The sequence below is a fragment of the Enoplosus armatus genome, chromosome 14 (genome assembly GCF_043641665.1).
Source record: "Enoplosus armatus isolate fEnoArm2 chromosome 14, fEnoArm2.hap1, whole genome shotgun sequence".
In the NCBI taxonomy this organism is placed as follows: Eukaryota; Metazoa; Chordata; class Actinopteri; order Centrarchiformes; family Enoplosidae; genus Enoplosus; species Enoplosus armatus.
In genome coordinates, this window is record NC_092193.1 from 19370946 (window position 1) to 19396225 (window position 25280).

A 25280-nucleotide genomic window follows, 5' to 3' on the forward strand; every position below is an offset into this window, starting at 1 on the left:
GCACGCCGTCCATATGCGCAATTTCTCCGCGGTTCAGCGCATCTCTAATGAGGTTGATCGGCTCCGAGTCGCCTCGAAAACCCGCCATAATTGCGTCCATTTATTACGCGACCCTATAAGTCGGTGATAGTAAGTCTTTGGCTTTCCATCCAGGGGTGTCGGGGATGCGCTTGTGCAAAATGCAAAATGCAATAATGTTTGTGTTTGTGCGAAGCCTTAAGCATCCATTGGCCCAACTGGGAAATACATTTGCTTAGATTTACGACCTGCCTTCTCAGGTTATATCGATTGTTGTAGCCTGCTGTGTACTATATTTCTGTAAGAGCAAGAAAAGTGGGTCTGCCACGGGCTATCTATATATAATTTCTTGATGTTGTAGAGAGCACGGGGAGCGCTTTTGATAGTCATCTTTGCAGCTGGGTCAATTCTCAAGTGTGAAATCTGCGCTCTTATGGCCCCTTGTTGAGCATATATATATACATAAAAACTAATGTGATACATGAAGGGCTCCCACACACACACACACACACACACACACACAGACACACACACACACGATGATGGGCCTAAGCGGCTGTAATGGCTCTGATCAGCGTGAGACATGTCTATGTATGTGGAAAGCTCATGTATTATACATCACCGTGGCACCAGGGTATATGGGTACAATCACTTAAATGTGTGTGAACGCCATGTCTATATTTGTTTATGTGCATCTGTTATGATGTGTGTGTGTGTATTTGTGCATGTCTCTGTGTATCTTTGATTACATGAACACTTTTGTGCAATTTACTGTGGACCAGCCTCAGCATTGCAAGGTTCTTTTTTTTTGGGGGGGGGGGGGGTCGTGATTGAACATACACTCTCCTCCTTTAATGTGGTTAAAAGAGAGAGAGAGAGTGAGAGAGAGAGCACAGCAATCTGTGTGTCAGCATTCAGTTAGTAATTGTTTACACCAGATAGCTCTTGCATTCACCCAGATGGGGGCCCGGAGAGCGATAGGGAGATGTGAAGGAGAGCAGAGGGAGAATGGAGGCGAGGAGACATCAAGGGAGGAGAGGAGGGGTAGTTAGATGGAGAAGGGGGGGGGGGGGGTGTAGATGAGAGGAGGACAGAGGTAGGGGTGGGGCAGAACATGAGGAGAGATTAGAAGAAGGACTGTAAAATGAGTGGAAGAGGAATGGGAGAGGTGGTGTTGGCGGCGGTGGGAAACAGACAGGTCACACTGAGCCACTGACTTATGCTGGCGATAAAACTGCCTGAAGAATAGGAGCTGGAAAGAGAGGTGCTGTAGTTGTGACAAGCGAGGGACACACCGAATCCCATTAGCGGACATTACTGTGTGTTATGGCCAACAGTAGAGGAAGGGGTTTGGGATAAATGGTGGGACATTGAGAGAGAAGGGTGCATGGAAGAACACCAAGGACATATAAAAAAAAGGTGTATGTGTGTTCAAGAAATAGAGAGTCGAGGATGCACTTGGCAACAGAATTTGAATTCAGGTCTTCAATGAAGAGCTTCTTTTACCCCCCCCCCCACCACCACCAATCTTACGTAACCCTGTTGCCTCTCCTGCCTGGAGTGCCTTGCAAAGTTTTCCCAGGAAGACACATTACTCACTAATTATGTTTCAGAGAGAGTCCACTGACTGTCTTTCTTTAAAGACTCAATCAAACTCCATCAATGAAATGCCCCCGAAGATGTTAGAGACGCTTCTAAACATACTGATCACCCATCTATGGCGAGAAATAATGGCTTCACATGCACCCTTCCCATGGGAAACACACACAGGGAATATGGTAAACGATCAGTAAGCCTCTATTTCCTTTTGATTCCCTCCTAATGAGAATGGGAGAACCCCCAAGATGTGCACCCATGGGGCTTTTCTCTTCCGACAGAGTGTGTGGCAGTCGTCGGACGGGTACCATTCATTAGCTGACAATTCAGTGAAATGAATCAGACAACATGTCCTCCCAGGGATCCTCGTGGAGAACAAGGAAACAAATGCTTAGTGCTCAAGACACGAAACATTCCCTAGGGCCCTCGTGCACAGAGATAATGTAATGGCAGAATTCCCTTTCCGAATGTTTCAAACGGGAAAGGAAACAAGGAGCTTCCAGGATATACTGCAACATCGTCTCAGATCCTGCTTGCACTCCCCTCCTCTTGCTTTCCAGGCACGGGGAAAATGGAACGAGCTGTTTAAAAACCTTCGGCAGAGTACTTTTCCTCTGGTGTCAGTCTTTTGAAGGGGGAGTGAAAGGCCTGTGACTCTGCAGTGACTTTGCGCGGAACTGAATCTCAACTATATCATCTCCAATTACCCACTCAAGGCAACTGACTGACGAGCAATTTTTCATCCATACGTGATGCTCCCTTTAAACTCCCGATAGATGTGAGGGATGATGTATGATGCATGATGCTATACCTTCCCCCGGTGCCCTTTGATGGTGATCGTGCATCAAAAGAGGTGAAGACACATGATCGCTGATGCTGACTTTTTAAGATGGGGGGGGGGGATTCGCAGAGGGTTTCACGACATGCATCTCCCAGGAAAAAGTGGGGGATTTAGCTTGAACCTCCTTCACGCTTTTCCCCATTGCCCCCCCCCCCCCCACCCCACCCCGATGCAGCACTGTGTCCCCAGCGTCCCCAGACTGAGGTTAGAGCAGGACACGCTGACCCCCAGCGTGAGCAGTGCTTTGCCGAGACGTGGAGCCATCCTCTCCCGGGTGGTGATGGCAGGGAAGGGAGGGGAGGAGGGCGGTCATTTAGAGAAAATGGCTATGTCTAGCGGTGCAGTGTTTTTCCTCTGTGGAGGCCTGTGGGATGGGGCTGCAGAGTCTGTCACGGTCTGATTGTTCTCAGACCAACATCGCTGTTTACTCGCGTGCACGTGGTAATGCAGGCAGGTGGGGTTGCATATATGCACGCACGGATTCGACAGAACACACACACACACACACACACACACACACTTGTCTGCGACTTAGGAAAGTCACACATAATCAGTGTCTTCAAACATACACACACGCAGACACGTATTCTGATTTTCCTCAATTTTCTCCCTTCGACAAGAATTGAAAGTATGGAGGCGCACTCTCTCTCTGCTGTCAGCAGGGGGTCTGTATTACTGCTGGAGTGGATTGAATTTCAGAGCGGGATGTTAGATTGGTGGGAGCAACTCCCAGCTCGGTGGTGGATGGCTGTTTGGATGGGTGGGATGAAGGAGGACTCCAGTGAAAAAAGTACAGCAGCTCGCTCCACTAGAGACATTGTTATACCGAAAGACGCGAGGCTGCTCCGGGCTGAATGTGTGTGTGTGTGTGTGTGTTTTCTGTGTATTTACATTTATACCCTACTGTGTAGAAATGAGAGAGGGAAAGGGCAAGAGAGTCAGACATTGACAGAACAAGAAAGCGTATATGACTGTTGGTTGCATGTGTGTGAGTTGGTTGCTGCCACTGGCTGCAGTATTGGAGTAGTGAGCTCTCTAGTTGTTTCTGGTGAAAAGTTGAATTTGAGCCAGGAACCCGTCAAGTCCTAGTGGAAAGATTTCAATGTTTGTATGCGTCAGGTTGCACATGTGTCTGTAAGTCTAGGAGGAAGAAAAACACTGTGTAAATGCATTACGTGTATCAATGATGTGACTTTTTGCGAGTGGTGCAAGAGATTACAATTTGAAATTCAGTAATTTCATTAGTTGATATAACGTTCCATTAGTTTGACATTTTTGAGGGGTTGACTTTTTTGCTGTCTCATGGGGAGTTTGGCTGACATCAATGTCTTCTCTGTGCGCTCAGAGGGCTGGCTGCTGTGGGACACGTTAGCTCGCACCGGGGCCAGTGTGAGGAGGAAGTTAGCCGTTCCTGTAAGAGCACAAATGCGCCTCCAGGTAATTCAAAAAAAAGTCTCTTACTGACATGTCGTGTCTTTTTAGCCACCAGCTAGCCACCAGGAGCTTTGCGTACATTTGGTTAGTAAGCCTTAAGTTAGCTTAAGTTAGCTTAGCCCCAGTGCTGCATGCGGCCAGTCTGTTAGCTAACATTAGCTGTTGACGGTCAGTAAATATCTCATAACTGCAAGCTGGCTGCGTTTTAAACCACAATGTCTTGTTTTCAATGTGTGTTAAATGCAGAACATTTGAATAATTGAATAAGCTAACTTAGCCCCAGTGCTGCATGTGGTCAGGCTGTTAGCTAACCTTAGCTGTTGGTGGTCAGTAAACAACCACACTTGTTAAACCACAATGTCTTGTTTTTCTATTTGTTGAAGACAGCTTTCATATGAATAATTGATAACATTTTCAAAGTAGCTTGCCCAACACTGCTTAAAACCCTTTCATGTCAAGACGTTTGTCTTTCAAAACAGCTTCTGACGCACTAATTTAACCTTAATTCTCTACCAGACAGTTCTCTAATGCATAGTGGTCGACTTATTGACTTTCTCTCCCCTACATTAGCACAGCAGATAAAATCCTTCCCATGTGACTCAAGTTAAGCTCAAACTTTTTTAAAAAAGTAGAATTTTGCTTAATTTTTGTATGGAGATCTGCCCAGGAAACGAGCTTGCTCATGACATGCCTTTAAATCATGAGTCACGGTGGTGGGAGGAAACGAAGGTGCACAAGTGAGGAACAGATCAAAGAGCAGGCGTATCAGTCACACAGCCCAGCTTGCATTACTTACATGTACAAGGATAATGAAGGCGGAATCCATAAGGGGGCTCAAATCTGACTTTGCGGCACTGAAAAGGAGGAGGCTACACTTAGTGCTCTAGCACATGGAATCTGAAATCATAGTATTCAATTCTGAATTTGATTTTGCTCTATTCAGACATCACATTGAAGTGATTCGTTTTGGTGCAAAACGTGATAGAATAGCCGTTTTCAATTTTCAGCTTTCATTGGCTTTTCATTTACTTGTCCCTATTTCACAATTCATGGGCACACATGAAATTGAAAGCACTAACTGTAGCTACTTATATAATTTCACCATGGTTTAAGACAATTTAGGAAGACTTTAATAAGCTTTGCGACAAAAGGTGCCAATGACTGTAACTGGCGTTTTGGAATTAAATTTATCATACTCGGGGAAATGAACTATTTTTCTGAACAATTGCTTTTGAATAGAAAAAAAAAAAATGTGCTCGCGCTTATTTTCTGTGTGTGTTATTTATCACTTCTGTGTTTTGGCTCGTCTTTATCAAGGCTGCCAGTAATTCTGGGAAAAAACGCTGCGTGTGCCTGAGGTAGGAGTGACTGTGTAGGTGTTTGCTTGGGCTGGTGGTAATGTGCATCTGCGCGGCTAGATGTATCACATCAGCTGCAGACGTGTGTGTGTGTGTGTATGTGGGTGTGTGTGTCTGTGTGTGTGTGTGGGGCCATGACAGAAAGAAACCTACAGTATAAGCTGCCACCCCTGACATAGGAGTCCTGTAGGAATTGAGCAAATCCTATTGTAAATTTGCCTACTCCATGAAGATAATTGGCTTACTCCTGTGTTAAATAGCCGGTCCTACAGGACACTGACTGGGCTTAGCATGCTCCGTGTAGACAGTGTGTCTATTCCTCTGCTTCTTAGGGACTGAGAGGCACATTACATACTGAATTATTGTATGACAACGATGAAGTGATAGCTGCGGAGCCTAGCCCACAGCTCCTGTGCAGAGACTGACATGCACAAGAGTCTGCAAGGGCACAAGTTCGATTCCCACAAGGTGCCCCTCTTACATGGCTCTTGCTTCGTGATGTATGACAAGTAGTTACACAGACAAGCTGGTTTGGGAACAATCTGCACAGCCAAGACTTCAGAGCTACATTTCCCATGCCTCGTAAAGCTCTCAATTTCTGGTTTTCATGCTCAAGTCTACAAGTCTAAACAGTTTCAGGCTTCTATTGAGCTTGGATGTGGAGAAAGTGTTGCTTAGCCTTACCTAAATCATTATCCACACATCAAACACCATCTGGGTTTCACTCTGTTACTTTGAAGATTCCTTCCTCATCAGTTCTGTGCCTTAAAGGAACTGTGTGCATGCACACGCACATGCAAACGAGCTTACATGTGGCGGGTTTTTTAATGCCCGTTTTAACCCCGTAGTTGCTCAGTAACTGCACTAACAGCGGTTGCCTCTGTGATTCTTGGCCTCTGGGCAACTGCTTAGTGATGAACCCGAACCCCAGCTGATCCAGCAGCTCAGATGGGGAGGAAAATGTTCAAAATGCTCAAACCAGAAAATGAGAGATTCAGAGATGGATGAATTGTCAGCGGATGTGCAGCTGTTCGTGTCTGTTCGTGTCTGTGCGTGTGTGTGTGTGTGTGTGTGTGTGTGTGTGTGTGAGGGAAGCTAGAAAGCTAGCACGCATAATTCTGGGACATGACCGAAAACTGTCTAGTTAGAGTGCATCAGGAAACGGATGAAAGGGAGAATTCCCTGCACATGGCGAGAGGAGAGAGATGGAGCTCAGAACGCTTCATCTGTGTGTGTCCTGATGGCTGCTAAGTTGAACAAAGACAACTGAGAGACAGCGACTACAATGCCTTTTTAAACCAGTGCTCTGTCTCAGTGAAAACACGCCGGACATGCTGTGAAGTGGAATGGTTGAAAGCATCTTTTTAAAGGTTGACTGATGATATTAAGCAGATGAAATGGCAGCACCTCGGGGAGGGTTTTTTTAAATTTTTTATTTTTTTAAAGCTAAAAATACAGAAGCACAGGGAATGTTTGCTGATGCTTATCTCAGTGTCAAATTACATTGATGAATGGCACGATTTTTAGATGCATGCATCCCGTTATGTTTTAGAGCAAGCTGCCTTTTCTGACAGCGTTACGACTCCAGAAACTCCAGAATCACAGGGGGCGAGCTACGGAGCACAAGGTTCATCAGTAGTGTAATTAATGTAGTGCGGTTCAGTTGTCATGCGTGATATTTCAGAGCTGCGATCTACTTGAGAAGGCTTTTTGATGAATGGCCAATTAGAAGCAGACTCCTCAAGCCTGGTGGCTGACTGATCTCTTTTTAATGGCACTCCTGTTTCTTTGATAAAACGCAAAATGAATCATCAATATCACGGCCCCTGAGGAGCACCGCGCACAGAATTTAATTGTAATTGGGTGTGTAGCTGCATCTCGGGGTCGAGGCTGTGCCTTTGTGTGTGTAAGAGTGTGTGGGAGCACTATTGTGGTAATGGTGGTCAGTCCCAGTCATACTCTGATGCACATGGCTGCTTTTCCGAAGCATTATGTATAATTCGCTGGTTATGTGTGTTCATCTTTATCTGCATTATCTACATTGATCTGCTAAATGTGCATTTCAGCCACAGAGTACAGAGGATGGCAGCCCAGCTGTGTGTACTTACAACGCCAATCGAGTCTCATTGTCACAGATTTTTCTTGTGTTTGATTGCTATTAAAGCACACTTCAATTATGCCTGGCAAGGATTCGGAAAATCCATGCTTAAACTGCGCCGCTGTGTTTCTGATGCTTTAATCAAAAAGTCTCATTTTATATGCATAATTAATGCAACAGAAATGAAAAGATGAGAGGGAAAAAACAGCCTTAAACGTTCAAAGCAATACAAAGTCTCTTTTCTTCCTTATTTGCCAGTTTCTCAGGAGATGGCCAAGATGTATTTGCCGTTACTCAGGAGGGGGTGCCATGGCGGGTGGGGTTGTTTGAGCAGAAGCTGTGAAAACACACCATGTAGCAATTTGAGCGAGCATCTTGAACCAAAGGGCCCACCAGTAGCTTTTGGACCACCCAATGGGCAGCAAAGATCTCTGCTATGCCTCTTATTTTTGCTGCAGTGTTTTCTGCGGGTCTCACTCGCTGGAGATTTCTTCCCTGAGCAAACAGAACAGGATCAGAATGAGGTGATTAGCGTTGTCAAAATGTCACAGCGTCCCCCGCTGATGTTGGAGGGCCGGGACAATAATCTTATAATTCACTGCATGAAACTGTAGAAATGTGTCTCTTGTACCTGTCTGCCTGCAAATGGCAAATACACTATGAGCCCTCTGATTCTTAGGTTTTATGTGTGCTTTCCTCAGCCTCCTTCCTCAGCCTCCGCCGCACAATATGACGCGGCTTCTAGACGAAATTGCGAAGCAGACCTTTCACACTTGGTCACAATGGAGGCTTGCTCGGCAGGTAGGCACTTGGGGAGATACAGAGGGAATCTTATTTTGTGGATTTAGACTTCATAAACATCATTATCATCTCCCCGACCTTGAGTTGCTGTGCTGTTCAGCGGCGACCCCAATTTTGTCAGAAACCTTGAATGGTGATGCGTGCGGTCTCCTGGGCACATGGGCAATCGAGTCAACAAAAAGGAATTTTCTTTAGCGAGTGGAGTGTGTGCGGCATGTCGGCATGTGTGCTATGTGTGTCTGAGGGAGGGTGAGCATCTACGTGCGCTGACTCAGTAATCTTTCTAGCCTGCCGCCTGGAACCGTCAGCATCTTTCCTCCAAACAAAGTTTTCTGACTGTGCCTCTGCCAGATTTAAACTATGTAGAACATTAGTGTAACAGCCCACGCTCTTAGAATACAGATTTGTTCTTGAGTGCACGCCAAACGGCCTCTATATTTTATGAGCCTTCTCTCTACTAACATACCGTCTTGAGACTAATTATCATGGTCGCACTCAAACACAAAGCTCGTTTATTATTGCATTGACATCACATTTGTTTTGGCTTGGCCTACATGGCAGGAACTTCACAGCGCTACAATGCTGGAATCATGTTTTGAGCTTGACAGAGCATGCTTTGGATGGAGAATCTGTTCCTTGTTGCGCTGTACACAGTGTTAGGTGGAAAGGTTGTTTGTTCTTTACAGTCTTGTCACTTGTCTCTCTTCAAGTGGACTGTAATTTTTTTCCCCCTTTTCGTACGTGCGGGGCTGCTACTCGGGAGTAATGCTCGATTCTTGGGAAGCAGTTTTCCTCTCCTGGTCCTGGCCTAGAAATGCCTTGATACTTTTTTATTATCATAATACTTTTCCCCCCAGCATATTGTATCCGTACACTGATTCCAGCTATTTTTACACATACTGCAAGACTATTTATAAAAGCATGAGTAATGTTGGTTTGAAAAATGGAAATGGTACATGAAAGAGGAGTTGAAATTTTAGAGGAGCTTCTAGTAATTGATGTATAATTAAATTTTTTTATGATAACCTATATTTTTTAGTATTTGTCTAATTATGTTGAGGGGAAGGAATAAAAAATACAATGTTTTATGTGTTGTAAAACGTATCAGACTATCACATTGTTTAGGGATTCATAACCGATTCCATTTTTGTATATAATTTACCAACCTACTAAAACCACCACCATTCATTAAACATGCCAACTTATTCCTCTCCAGGGTCGTAAGTTCGCCAGAGCCTATCCCAGCATGCACTGGGCAGAAGGCAGGAAACATCCCGGGCAGGTTGCCAGTCTATGGCAGGGTGAGAACACACAGACAAGCACAGATAGACTCGCAAACATGTTCATCCGCTAATAACAGAGGCAGGGTTTGAACTATGGTGCTTTCAATGGAGTCCAAAAAAACACTTTTGATCTGTAATGTCTAAGATTAAATGATTTTCACATGCTGGCCATAAAACATGGCATTGTAGTGAACACAAAAACTAAACAGCTTATAAATGGGCCTTGTATAAAATCTCACCTACATTATAGGCCCTACTCATCCACGGTAAAACCACACAGGTGTTTTCACCTTAACTGGCTGATTAGACCTGGGTCCTGTAAGGGCCTTTTTTAAACAGAGTGACTGCATCATCTCCCTCGTCTGGTTCCACACTTCTGAATTGCCGCCCACGTCACAGATTTGTTCAGCGAGGTCTGGCGTCCATTGACGTCTCCTTTTCTGTCGATTGGAGAAACAGTCGACCAATCAGTTTGGTAACAACGAGACATTCTCTTCCTATAGAGCAGGCTGCCTAGCTACATTCACAAGAAATAACAATAGGCAAGTGGCGGGGGAAAAAACAACTCTTAATTCGACACATTTCTTATTTTAATCAATGTGACAAACGTTAACTGCTGCTAGACACCACAGCTGTCAACTGGAAATTATACACACAATACATTTTGCAGCAATAAAATGATGAGCTGCGTTTGTCTGCACTAAATACAGAACAGATTCCACCACTTCTGGTCCTGGTGTCTCTCCTGCTTCTGTTACATCTCACACCAGACTTTTAGGAAGTGTGTGGAGTTTAGTGACCTCAGCGATCTCTCAGCATAACTCCGCCTAACTCTGCTCTCATCAGCCACAATAAGTGAAAACACCTGTGTGTGTGTGCAGGGCTGTTGAGGCTAATGTTGCTGTGCTGTTATTACTCAATGCCACCATCAGCTGGATTAACACTTAGTACACATTGACAGATCTATTTCTGTCAGGAGAGGGGTCGGCCACGTATCACCACACACTTGACACCAACTATATATTCAATCTTGTTGCAAAGGTCACACAATGCAATTTGCATTTAGGAATATTTAAGTATGTGCATCCTTGATTTCTGCCTGTCTCCTCCCCGGAGATCCCGAGCCTTGCCAGTTTGAACCTCTGGCCTGTGCCTCCTGGACCCAGGGCTGCAGCTGGTCTTGTAGTCACTGAGTCTGTGGAGGTGCAAGAGAGGACAGGAGATGTAAGGGAATGGTACAAGGATGGCCAGTGTTAGTTCTCCGGGGAGATTTGTAAGGGTAAACTTGGGACAGGATGGAAAATGTTGTAGCACAAAAAGAAAGCAATTTCATGACAAGTAATATACGATTTACAGCCTGCTTAGCTGATGGTAGAGTGAGTACTCAATTATGGCCATTTTCCATTTTCACAACCAGAAATGTCTTGGTATTAACTACCCAGACGGCAGTCATTATATTCTGAGTGGAAAATAGGGTTAATCAGCGTTCTCGTCTTTTATATTTGGCCTGGCAGCTTTCACCACTGTTGGGGGGGGGTCACTGAACAAAATATACCTTCTCTTAGCCCTGGGTATTTTGTCTCGGTTGAAGACTCGACCGACCTTTTGAATCCAAGTAGGCACAACAAAACAACTAGTTTTGAGCAGCAAAACAAGAATCAACAAGAATTTATGTTTGCGTACAGCGCAAATAAGAAAAGAAAAAAAAGGATTGCAGTTATAGAGAAATATATACCTCTATTATTTTTGTTGAAAAAGGCCTGCAGGTGTTTTTCAGTGGAACTCAGCTTTCCTGTGGCTCCACTATGTTTAAAACCAATGAATGACACATCATCTAAAAAGCCTGCAGCCCGCATAAATTCCAGTATAGCACAGTGGGAACAGATTGTTCCTATAGCTGCTTGACATCTCTCCCTAAATCATAGGTGTATCCAAACATAGTAATTACATGTTACCGTGTGCTTGATGACTGTGGTAGTTTGCTCACCTGTTGCCAGCAGTAGTGCTTGAGATGCGTCCCGTTGTGGCAGCATCCACTCTGCCTTCTGTGCAAGTGTTTGTCATCCATGACCACAGGCCGTGATGATGACTACACTGCTGACGTTCGGCTGACTCCCACAAATTGGCTCATAAATTTCATTGCCATTTATGTCGGAACACTTTCCAAATTGAATTCTTTTTTTGGTTCTCGATCGGACAGTTGAAATCCCTCTGAACACCTGATGATCATTTTCTCTTCCAAAAATGACTGGCCCGGCGCTCCCCTAATATTGGATTCAGTGTCGCACATGTATCGGGCTCTGCTCTGCCACTTCTTGACTGCGTGTTTAATGTGTTTTCAGCGTGTCAGGCTGACGTGTTTTGAGTCGTTCCTGTGTTGTCCCAGCGCCATACACGCTAACATATTCCTCTGTTCTACTTTTGTCATCCTCGCAGATATGCGGTGACACGCACAATATGGCGAACGTCAGCAAAGACAAAAGTATGCACATGATCAGATACTCCATCCGATCTGTGGCCGCACACACACACACACACAATCACAAGCCTGAAGTGCACCCCCCCCCCACTATTGACATACTTACTTGCGGGGGGAACAGCTGGAGATAAAGCAAATGTGTAGGGAGTGTGTGTGTGTTCGGGTTGACACATCTGGGTAAAGCGACATGAGGGGGTCCTGACAGATATGGGCTGAGTGAGAGCCTGTTCCTGTTGTGCTCTGTCACGCTGAGGCTTCTTCCACATGCCTGCCTTCCACCGTCTGCTTGACGCTCCCGCTAGCTGTTAGGTAACCTGATGCTAGTGCACGCGTGAGTGTGTGTGTGTGTGTTGATGCCACCACGCTCTTGTAGGTTTAAAGCGCCGGCGCCGGTGCGGCGTCGGCCTCGGGCGTGTGCATGCGCGTGTGACATGACATTGGGTCCCGTGAAAGATGGGAGGGTGAGAGATTAAAAGGACGCGACACAAGGGCGTGAGAAAAGAAGCGGCGCTGGTGGGAGCCGCTTTATGTCTCTTTGCTCATGAAATGGACAGAAGGTTCGGTTGATGAATGAGAGCATCAGTGTGTGACCATGAAGATGACATTGAAGGCCTCGGCGACCACAAACGATTTCCTTTTTGTGTTAAATTCCATTTCTCTGTTTATTTTGCCACCATGTGCTTCAGGGTTTGCTCATATGCCTCGTGTTTGTGCATATTAAAATTTTTGGACTGTGTGAGCATAGGTGTATGAGTGCATGTAGGTGAGTGTGTGTGTGTGTGTGTGTGTGTGTGGGCTCCCAGTGGGGATTGTATTTCGGTCGGTCAAGCCTGACAGATAACAGCCCACCGTGCTCGTCACATCTATTATTGAGGGGACGGGAAATTGATCGGCTCTAACGGTGAGTGTTACCCAGCCTTCCTCAGCGCCTCAGTTCCTCTTGCTCCTCTCTCTACCGCTGTGCTCCCTGCGTTATTTGTCCTCCATCCATCCCTTCTCACTGTCCGACTCCCCGCTGCCCTTGTTTTCAGTCATCTGGTTCCTTTTTGCCTTCCGCCCTCTCTTTCATCTCTCGCCCTCCATGCCTGCCCCACTTCCTCTTTTTTTTTGTTTTTTGGTCTTCTCTACTCTTTCTATTTTTTAAGTAAATCGTTAGGATACAAGACAACCACGCTGTCTCAGTTTCTCAATTGCCAGCGTAATTTGACTTCTAGTTTTCTGGCAAGCTCTTCTTCTGTTGAAGTTGTTGTTCCACAGTGTATCAACACACCCGACTCCTCTTCCCCCCTCAGCTTGCACAAGTGAGTTAGAGCCCTTTTCACCCTCCTTCCCAGCCTCCCCGATCTCTCTCCTCATCTCCCCTCTCTCCTCATCAGCTAGAAATCGCGACTCCGTCTCACCTTTGATCACTCTCCCTGGGAACTCTTCATCGCAGAAAAGTCAAGTGTTTTATCTTTGTTGTGTGACAATTCGGCTCTGAAAAAGACCACGTGCTGCCAGCCAACACGGCTTTTCTGCGCCCCCGAATATGCGGTGCGGAGAAGAAGAAAGCCTAATTTGAGCTCAATTCATCATGGCAAGATTGCCCTGCATTTATTGATAATTGCTTTTTTCCGTTTAAAGGGATGGCGCTTAAACCGTCAGTCGTGTAAACATGAGAGATGCAGCTGTTGCCGCAATTAACTTCTCACTTTCCCTAATGAAAGGATTAATCCGCCAGCAAATCTCTCGGCTTCCTTTCAAATGCCAAGCCTCCATTCAGCTCGCTGCCAGTGGAAGAAAGGCGGCCCGTGTCGAGCAAAATGGGACTATCTATAACCAGAGCCAAAAGTCACATTCATCGGCTCAGCCTGGTGTCACATCATCAGGGTCCCTTTACTGCTGTGGAACAAGAGAGACCCTTAACCAACTGCTGTTTGATGATTTCCTGGGCGCAGCCTCTGCAAGCGTCTTCGCAGGCAGGCCTCTCCACAGTGCCACCTCCACCCCCCCCCCCCCCCACACACACACCTACCCGCCTTTTCTTCCCTCTCGATCCAGAGCTCCGATCTCTCAGAAAAACACACCATCGCCTCTTGTCAGAACCCTTCAGAATGGACGACAGGGAGCGCTTTACTTTCCACAGACAGCTGAAAGCCAGAAAGTGAATAGCTGTCTCCTGTTGGAATAAGATGTGTCTGGGCAGCCAGGGGTGAATGGCAGCCTGTTGAGAACGGAACCAAGCTTAGGCTAAATCTTTGAAGCCATCGATCGGACCTATTGATCAGGTTTTTTTTTTCCTCTTTTTTGCAACACAGAGACACGGGGGGACAGGTGTGGAGATGGCCAGATAGATCAAATCCATGACAACCGCCAATCATCCTTCTTTTCCTGGTCCAGCCATCGATCAGGAAGAGGAAGCGCTTCTTGTCATTGTCGACATTTACTCAAGCTTTTAGATATTAACTTTAGATTGTGAGCTCAGTCTGTTCACAACAAACAAAAGCTTTAAACATGAAGTTATATGGGCCGACAGCACTTTAATGAATCATAGCGTTATTTCATATAGTGCTTGTGTTAGAGTTATCACCTGTTTCATACATACTTCACAATCACTGGCTCATTCATCAGCTGTTTGGCTAGTGGCGTCCGATCATATTCATCCAGGTGCAAACTACAACAATTATAAACTGACACTTTTTACTTACTATACTATTACTATTACTCTGATACTCTCTCCCTCCACCACCCCAATCTCCTCCTTTCAGAAGGTGCTATATTTTGACTAAAATTTTATGTTAATTGTGTGTTTATAAAGGGGAATGACCCTTTTCTGGCTAATCTAACTTTATAGCCATTTGCTATAAATGGTAAAGTTATGTCATGTTATCGATGGTTAACAAATGATCTTGTATAGATATTTTAAGTGCTTCTACTGATTCACTTCCTCGATACAGCAGATGGATTAAATAGTAGGTTAGAGCTTGAATTTTATATGTAAATCACATGTCAACTGTCATCACATCCTATGGTTGGTCTGCTTTGCTTTCACACCGCAAACGCCAGAGCTCGCTTGGAAGTGGTGTGAAACCTGCCTTTTCAGGGCGTGCTGGACCAAACACAAAAGCTAAACTACCGTTAAATCCATGTGCTGATCGTGAACTGTTAATATACCGAGTTCCCAAAGGGACATACAGCCCCTATTTATACAAAAGGATTTTGCAACCATGTTAACACGTCTGCGTGGCCCGACGTGAGTGCAGGGATTTCCCCTGATCAGGCAGACAAACCAGAGGTGCGTTCAGCTTGTGTCCCACTCAGCGTATTTTAGCAGTTCCCTAATAAAAAGTGAGTGAAGTTTAGCGACACACATAGTGGCTATCCTCCCGTTATATTCCGGTACAGAATACATCTTTTTTTGTCCCGACTGTTCGTCGCTATTTATGATGATGGAGATGGCAATTTTATTTATATAGCACATTTCATTACAAGTGAACTTAATGTGCTTTGGACTAAATATAGAAATATAGACAAAAACACGATAAATATAATAATATAAACATACATTAAATATAACGCACCGCAATCAAGACATGATGGATGCAGCTGCCGTCTCAACCAATAATATTCATAGTCAGTTATTTCTCGGCGAGCTCAGCGAACATAAAAAAACACATCAGGGTCATTAAGGGAACGTGAACCGGACCACAACTAAAAGGCAGCAATGTATAACTTCTTTCCTTGGACTGGACCAAATGTCGTGAACTGCAGGTGTGAAAGTGACCATGGCCCCCAGCAGAGTGTGAGTGACAGCCTTCACACCAGCCTACATGACCAAACAGGTTAGGTGCGAAAGCACCCACATTTCAAAAGTTGGACATTAGTCAGTTTTAAAAGGAGGCTAACCTCTCTCCTGCTAATATTACCTCAATTAACTAATTTATGTGGCTTTACCAACCCTATATCCTTGGCTATTAGTCTATTGATTGATTGTAAGAGCTCCAGCTAAAACAACCATTATTGGTCGGACCTTGAATGCTCCGTGTTAAGTGGCTGCTCTCTTGTTTAAATACTCGCCTCTGTGGCGGTGGGCCCCTAACAATTTAAATTCATTATTCTGTCTTATTTGTTTTGCTATTTTGGGATCTAGCGCCTATTTTCCTCATTTCTATTCAATTTGCATACATCATTGAAACAGCCGGTGTAGAGTGTGTTGTTTACCAAGGTAAGTATTACAGGTTACAACTCTGAGACTGATTTCGTACAAAGGCAGCTACAGAGAGGACTTTTATCTGAGACAAACACCGACTTTTTATTTATGCATTTCTGTGAGTTTGTGTCTTGTGTACGGTTTGTTCCGCTCGAGCTAAATTAAGTGATATTTGAAGGGGGGATTAAGTATCAGCCGGCGTGCAGATTCATAAACAGCTATCGTCTTGATCCTCGGCTCGTGGACCCCTTTATCTTTGTCATTATTAGTGTCTTCCGTCTCGCTCTCTATTTTCTCCCACAATCCCTCCGTTATAATCTCAATTTAGAGCTCCTCCTCTGACCACAGCAGTAGCCAACTCATTTTAAAGCCCAAGATTATACAACTGCCCTTCTCCGTATCTCAACCTCTTCATCTCTCACTCTCGAGCTCTCTTGTCGCTAATCCAAGTATCTTATCTCTCAGCTTTGACTGTCTCCCAACTGTCCACCTAATTCTTTCCCTCTCTCTGTCTGTCTACCCCACCCCCCTCACCACCCTCTTCGTTGACTTTGCCTTTGTGCTCTCTACACCCCCCCCCCCCCATCACATTTAGGGCCTTCGGATTGAGTTTATTGTTTTGACAGATGATCATCAACAGAAGCTACAAAGCGTAATGGGTGCATGCACGCTAGCACCCATAGTTCAGCATAGAGACATGCAGGCAGTGGGTGGACACACACACACATACACACACACACACACTCTTTCACAGCTGAATGAGCAATCTCTCTGTCTGTAAAGGAAGAGAGAAGGAGAAAGAGTGGCCGGCTTGGACCTCTGCAGGTAGAAACTAATGACTGTCTGATTAATTCATTAGCTTGACACTTTACTGCCTGGCTGCTGGAGTCATAGCTGTTTACTTTTTTATTATAGGCCGACCCCATGTTCACACTCTGCTCTTGACACTCTTTCTTTTTCACTTTGTCTCCACAGCCTGAGAAATAATAGCAAAAATGATGATGTTTTGAGCAAGATGATACTGTCCCGGAGTGCTCTTTGGCTGGCCCTCAGTGTCTAGTTTTTTCTCATCTCCATCAAATCCTTTGTCTTATTGACAATCTCTGGTCTCAGCTGGCCAACTGTTACGGAAGCACAGACTTTTTAAAAGTCTGATTTGGCTGAGGACGAGTTAAACTGGGGGGGCCTATTCCCTCGCAGCCCTCTGTGAATTCAGATTGATCCACTGGCTGATTAGTGATTAGCCGGCCACTTAATTCTATCTTTAGTCAAACCTGGAAAACAAAGTACTTTGCAGAGCACTCCAGTTGGCCAAGGAGTTTGAAGAGCGAGATGAAAGAGCAACCGGCTGTCAGACGGGCTTTCCATCTCGAGGTTAGCTACCTTGGCGCACGGAAACGAGCAGCGCAAAATGGATTTGAAGAGTCAAAAAATGAACGAGCGGAGCGGAGAGAGACGTCCTAAACGAGAACAGTCACCGGTGGGGAGTGATAAGAGCTGGCAGATGGATAGAGCGATAAATAGACAGATGGGTGGTTGGATAGATGGTGGGGGCTGATTTGCTGAGATGGAGAGGTTGGGATAGAAGATGGGCAGATGGGGTAAAGAGATACGGTGGAAGACAGGCGAAACTTTCTCCCTGTGCAAACGCTTTAAGGCTCAATGCTGTCTTTGGGGTTTGTTTCGCCAGTCAGTCAGCCTTCTCTCTTTCTCTCTCCATCGTTTGGCCTCTGTCTCATACCCCCCCTTTTCTCTCTTTCTCTCTCTCTCGCTGTCTTCGTCTCAGCCACCACTGCACTCACGGGATATTTTTAATAGAATTAGGCTGCTCTTGTTATCAGTGAAGCGGGTAGCCACGGAGTGAGGCGAGATTGAAACAGCGATTTCCAATTTGAGATTGTGTCACACACATCTCCCTGTGCCCAGATAGCATCAGCGAATCACCGCCACCATCTCTCTCCCTCCCTCTCTCAGACATCTCTCGCCAGGATATTTTAGCCTCTCCGCACATGCAAGACTAACATCTAAATGCATACATGCTCCCTCTCTGTCGCTCCGGATTCACTGGCTTCTCTTGACAGTTTATCTCCTTGTCTCTTTCACTCTTATCCGGGGGGGGGGGGGGGGGGGCGCACACAGAACACATCTCCCTTTCTCCTCCCAAGCCCTGTCCTCGGACTCACTTAGTACCTCCAAATGCAGCTCCGCTTTCGCTCTTTTCTCTCCTTTTATACACTTTGTGCTCGTGTCTTTCCCACTCCTCCCACACTTGTTCATTCCTCATACCTCCAACTCGCCGCTTTGCTTTTCTCTCCTCTCCCGCTACTTCGCATCTCTCCTCCCACACCGCCGCCTCTCCCTCAGCCACCCATTTCCGCCGCTCCTTCTTTTTTCATCTCGTCCGGTGTCACTCTCTCCATCCCCCATGAATATTTCTCCTCCCTTCATCCTTCATCCTCTGCTCCCGCTCTTCATCCTCTCTCTCTTCTTCTGCTTCAAGGCGTTGGATCCCTTTGACTTGTCTTGTCAGGCCTTTGGATTTCGTACCTCTGGAGATATATAGTGTGTGTGTTCATGCAGTACAGTCCTCATTGCTTGTGGCCGTGTGTGAGCTTGTGTACCAGCCTTTGTGTTTGAGAGGCGAGATGCTGCCGTGTGTGTGTGTGCATGTGTGGGTGTTTGTCAGCTCCTTTACTGGTTCCCATGGTTGGAGGGTCTTTTCTCTTCACCATCATGCCACCTTTTGAAGAAGCTTGACAAAAGTGCTGCCTTAACACGCGGCCCTTCTTTAATATCCTCTTCCATTAGCCAAGCCAGCTGAGCAACCTTGATTCTCCCACTCCATTTTCTCCAAGTGTATTCCTCTCCATGCCAACGTTTCTCTCATCACAATAATTGCCAAATCCACGATGTGTGAACGCTTCCTATTACACACCCTCTCAACTTCTTTATGGAGATGAATGCAAAAACTTGACAGGTGCCTGCTAAGATTTGACCCCTCCACCAAGAGGAAATGTGTCTCCTTGTGTCCTCCCATGCATAAATGGACTTAACTTGGACGTCTTCGTGGACTTAAAATTGTTGTGCTGAAGCTCGGAGTCTACGCTAGGCAGCGCAAAATTAAAATGGAACAGAAGGACAGGGCTTAGGTCTGCGCTGTCAAACGATTATGTAAATAAAGAATGGATAAATGAAGTACCATATAGGCAGAAAGCCCGCTCAGGTTTTTTAAATTATTCAAGTTTTCATCATAGGGGTTAATAGTTCAAAGATGCACAGTAGAAGGCTCCAAACTAACTTCTATAATGTAGGCATGCTGTATACACCCACATGCACGCATGGATGTCCATGAAACTGCGGAAACAAAGAAAATGGTGTCCTTTCTTTAATTTGCTCAGCTATACTAGACAGCATGTGCTGAAGGCTGTAGTTGGATACACTTATGTCTGTAAAAGCCCCCTAAAGCTTTAGTATTGGTGGATAATAAGAAGTGGAAATAATATTTTAATGTAAGCTGTCAAACGCCCACATGCACCTGCATGAGGTCGTATACGTCCCGTGAGCTACAGTATAGCAAAAGCTCTGGCTCTAGTAGTATGTTGTGCTTTTAGATTTCACGTCTGAGCTGCCTCACGTGGGGAAATGAAAGAGATGAAAACTATTTTTCGCTTAATTGCATTCGATAATCCACTGGCTAAAGTAACTTTTTACCCCACAGATTGCTTGAGGCGTTTAATCAAGTAGAGGGGGAGCTGAGAAAAGGCGAGATGGGGTTCTGGGCCGATAAGAAAAAAAACACATGCATCAATCTGTGCTTCCTTTACAACAACTGTACTTTTATGTTTCTGACTGTGTGTGTATGTGTGCATGTGGTACAAAGCGACCCTTCGGACAGAGCTTTTCAGTTATTCTAAAGAGTACAAATCCCAATGGATTTCTTTTGACGTGTGCACACATTCAGTTTTTGGCTTAAACTGAAATTTGTGGTTGAAAGCTTGAAAAGCTATTTGTGGACCTTGAGTTGGGATTGTTTTGTCAAACTAGTATTTCCAAGGTCAAGAATGCTTTTAAAAAATTCATTTTAATAGTATTTTTTTAATTTATTTTTTTTAAAAAAAGGCTGTGTCCAATATACAATATATATAAAAGGAATAGTTTTTTTTTTCCTTTTTCCATCTTTTTCAATGAGTGACATGAGATGTCAATGTCCATCCCATGTCTAAGCGTTAATACATGCATTGTAGTGCGTTGCTGTCAGAGTGAGGAAAAGCTTCTCTTATTTCCATCTTGGCCATTTAAATCACAACATTTAAATATCATCTTATTTTTCTGTGTTACATATTTGAAACAGTTCGTGAACAAGTGCAACCAGATACAAACAAACTACAGCTGTTAATACCTGCCTTACTGTTAATGATGGACCTTATTTAGATGTAACTGCCAATGATGGCGGCTTTGCAGCCATTTAGCCAGCGGTTTGTTGACACTTGTGTTGTTCTTTTCACCAAGTGGTGCATATCGTACCTGTCATAAATTCCTGATGTGAATGGTTCTTCCGACTCGGCTGCTCGTAATTATAGTCTGAATGACGTAGTACAGAGCTGGAGTCAGTCCTGCATGCAACTACCCCTAAAACCACAAATAGTTGTTTCTACATTTATATTTCTGTATGGCTGAAACAACTGGAATACAATGTTTTAATTGGTAGCTTTAATCGTGTTGGCAGGTGGCTGTTTCCCCCCTGCCGCCAGTCTTTACGCTAAGCTAAAGCTGACTCCAGCTCTGTAACGGTACCTAGCAATTGGTGATATTCAAACATTTCCTTTGGGAGGAATGAAGTAAGCACAATTGGCAAAACTCAGCAGGTCACAATTACAACATATACTCAATGACTTACAACACTAAACACACGGGGTAGGACACTTAATGTGATCATATACACACATGCTGTATGTACACACACTCACACCCTCATGTACTGAAGTGAGCTGTTCAGTCATGAATGATGAGCTTCTGATGGGAGTGATTTGATTACGCCGGTTGTTTGTCCTCGGACATCTTACCCTCCACCTCTCTGTGTCTCCTCTCTCCCCTCCCACTGCGGCAATCCATTTCCCTCGGAAAGTGACACTTTAAAAGGTTGATACCTCTTTGGCCAAGTCCCAGGGCCTGAGATCGATGGCTGGCGGATAGCGGCGTCGAGGTACAGCGCCTTGCGTCTCCAGACCCAGGAGTTGAAGTCAACACACCAGGTGAAGATGTTTTTTCGATTTGTTGCCACCACATGATCCTCAGGTCCCTGTGGACGGGAAATGGACGGCCGGTGACATCTTTTAGCTTTTTCAGCCGGTGTTCTGAAACCAGCCGGGGCCGCGTTGTTTTAATGGGAGAGAGACAAGTTGGCGTGGAGTTCACACCACTGTACAGATAATCGGACACATAGACACAGACAGAACACAGCAAAAAGGCAGAATGAACATTAGATTACACAGGACAATGTTTATGGGCAAAAAAAAAAAAGAAGCACAAAATCACTGGATTTGTTTGTTTTTATGCCAAGAAAGCCCCCCCTCCAACATTCTTTCCCCTGCTGTTTCTTATTGCTGTAAAATTCTTTCCTGAAACAATTTTTGCAATCAGAGTGCTCATTCTGGCTCCTATAATTACTCTACCTCTTCTGCTCAGCTCACTGCTCCTGAACAAAGTAGCAGTGAAAATGGAACCCATTTTTATTTTGACAATGGCTGCTGAGGTGTGCTGCTGATTGAGAGGAGCTGAGGATGAGGAAGACATACAGTCTGGCTGCGCTCAGCCTGCTGCCTGTGTTTCTCCAACCAACCCCGTGGTTACCAGTGATCTATCCACACCACCTGGCTCCGGTTCCGCTCCCGCTGAGCCTCCCCAGAGGAGGATCTCCAGCCCGGCTGTGCTGCTTCCCTCCCCGAAGCAGCCTGGGCTTGGCCTCCGTATGCAGCCAGGCTGGCCTTGGGGGAGCCGAGAGCTGTGGAGCATGGATGGATAACTATCCACGGGTTAAAGCCCACCTTGAGGTGCAATGAGCGACATGGGGGTAGCAAAGGCCCCCTGGAGGTATGGAAAAGGGAGTGTGGCCAGAGCAGTCAGCCAAGCCTATTTCCACGCCGGCTCTATACACCCCAGGGCCTGTCACACGATCAAACCATGGAATCAGGGACAAGAAGTAGGGAGAGTTTAAAACACACGCACATGTTTCCCCATTAGAGACACAATGTCCCCAACTCTGCAGCTTTATTCTCACATTCACAAGTAGAGTATCACCAGCAGTGTAAAATGGCAGAGCTGAGATCAGGCTGTGTTAAAGTGTGAACAGTATAAATATTCATCAGTTGGTGAGCAGCAGTGTGTAGGAGAGGCGGTGAAGGATCTCAGAGGGGAAAGTGAGATTTTCTTTTTTACATCCTCACGGCTGTGAAACGGGGGTATTATTGTGTCAGAACATTTGCTCCTCTACACTTTGAAATATCATCCCTGTAACTATAGGTTAAATCTATAACCACCTCTTGTCACGAGGACCCTTCTCCTGGACTCCTAGAGACCAGATTGGTGGCTTTGTTAAGGCCCTTTTTGCGCTCAGTTTATCACCGGCCCACAGAGGGAAAAGAGAGGCTTTTAGTCCACTTTCCTACAGCCGGATGATGCTCCGCCTCCCACTGGGACCCCCCCACGTTGGAGTGCGACCCAGCATGCCGGGCCTCTGGGCCTCTCCTCTCCCCTCTCCTTCCTGTGAGTGCGCTCTCCTCGTATCTCTCTATCTCCCTGAGTCTTTATCGCAAAAAAACACAGCGCACCACATTTTAATCATGCCCCCAAATAGAAGACACTTTTCCAATTAATGGAACTGCCGTCGTGATGCACTGTGGCTCCGCGAAGCCGCAATGCGCAATCGGCCACCGCCACCAATAAGCCACCGCCGCCGTTGCCGCCGCTTGATGTATGAGCTCCTCACGAGTTTTGAATGTGAACAAGATGATTTTTGAAATAGAGAAAATCCGTAGTGAATGAAAGGCTATTGGTGAGGCAGCAAAGAGGGGGAAGTGAATGAGTAATGCTCCGGTGAAGCTGCTGAGTGGCCAACAGAGGACGTCTGTGGTTGTACTGGGCATGAATGTATGGAATTGCATGAATGTGAAGCAGGGTATTACTAAAAAAGAGCATGCACGCTCAGCAAAAAAAAGCCGCCCCGGATAAATAATAGAGGGTCAGAAGCTGTTGTCATCGCTCTAGATTGTGTCTTTTAAAATGAGAACCTATTGATAGGTCATTCGGTCACATAGCACTCAGCCTCTGTCATCCGTCCCAGGCAGCCATTGAGTTATTCCCAACAAGTGAATGACTTTAAAGAGTGCCTGGCACCATAAACAGTGAAAGGAAGTTTAGCAATAAATGGAAGCGATGCAGAGTTTCACTTGCTTCTGTATCGGCGCTTTATTTCAGGGATATATTTCCCAGTGTGTATTTATAACTCTGGGCTCATTCCAGCTTAGACAAGGACCTATCACTTTTCCCAGAGACACAGCCCACAAACAGCGGTGGTAGCGGTGGCGGGGGGGGGGGGCATGGTGTTGTGTGTGTGTGTGTGTGTGATTATATTTGGGTGAGAAGACATAGTATACGCTCTGAGTCATTTGTACTCCAGTGCAAATGTATGTGTGCGCTGTTGTAAAGAGGGGCATTCAATTTAAGCTGCTTGCGTACGCGTGCGCGCACCCACAAGAGCAGAACATTCAAATGGCAGACGCCCTCACGCTGCAGCTCTTTATGCAACTTGTGCTCTTCACAGCGTGCCTCCTCATGGCTCCACATATTAACTTGCCCTCCCACTCCATCAATCAGCTTGACACCAATCAGCGTGAACCCGCTATGCGTAACATGTTTATGAAATGAAATAATTTTCCCGTTGCCTCACTAGTCGCACAAATACGTCGAGCATTTTATACCTGGCTCTCCTTGAAGGCGCACTCCTCTGAACAGAATTAAGAGGGAAATGGCTTCTCTCCCGCTCTGACAGGGAAGGTTGAGCGGGCGTATTAACCAGAGGTAATTGAATGTAAAAGTAACAGTGCACAGTTTAGCACGGGGATTAACCCTTGCACCTCTGCTCTCTCAACCAAGCTCTGGTAAAGAGGCGGGTGAAGTTCGGCTACAGTACGGCTCCCTGCTGAGAGGAAGTTGTTGTGCTGGTCTGGAAATTTAGAGTTTGGGGCCTGCGAGACCGCCATAGTTCAGCTCAGTTCGTTGCTATTTATCATGAGTGACGGGTCGGGAGTGAAAAAACGTAACACCTTTCTGTGTGAGCAATGGAGCTGTCTTATTACCCACAGTTAGGAAACCAACTGGGTGCTTACCAGAGTTCTTTACTGAAAAAGACAGAAACAAGCGCTGGCAATTCATCCCTGTTTTCTTCTTCTTCTTTTTTTATCCAGCATATTTTACTCTTCTAGGGAGATTTCATTATCTTGAAAGAATCAGACAGCAGAGATGTGAAAAGGATTTTTAAAAAGTGCAGATGTTGGCTTTAATCTTGACTTGGGATACAGCCTGCTGACATTTGGTGCAGCGGTCTTGACTTGGAACCCATTTTGCAACCATTTTTAATTATAACATTGAATCTGACAGGCAAAAGCAGATATGACCTTATCATGCTAAGGTCAGTATCTTTGCTGTATTCTGTAAGCATTTCAAGTCTTGATTCTTTTTTGACTGTTTTTTTTTTGTGTCCCCAAAACTTTGTGAACCTTAACGGCGGCATGTGGCTCCCGGAAGGTCCTGCGGGGGAGACGTGCGTGAATTGTCGTCCCGATGGAGATGTTAGGAACTGCCATGCATTTAGCCAGTAATTGGTTTTAGAGCACAATAAAGGAGGAGGGTCAGGATCAGCATGGGCTGAGTTTAACCAGTAGAACATACATCAGAGCATACATCACGAGCCAAGGTCAAAGGAGAGGTATGAGAATTCACATTTACCCACTGCGAGGCTGCGCAAACATTCAGACGACAAGAACCGAAATAGAAAAGAAGGTATGGAGATGGGGGAAAAGGGAGAGGGGGGGGGGCTGTGAATGAGAACAGAAGTGAAAAGTACTCTAATTGCTCCAAAGGGAATTTGTCTTACACATGAGTAGGTTCTGCAATACATAAAGCTAA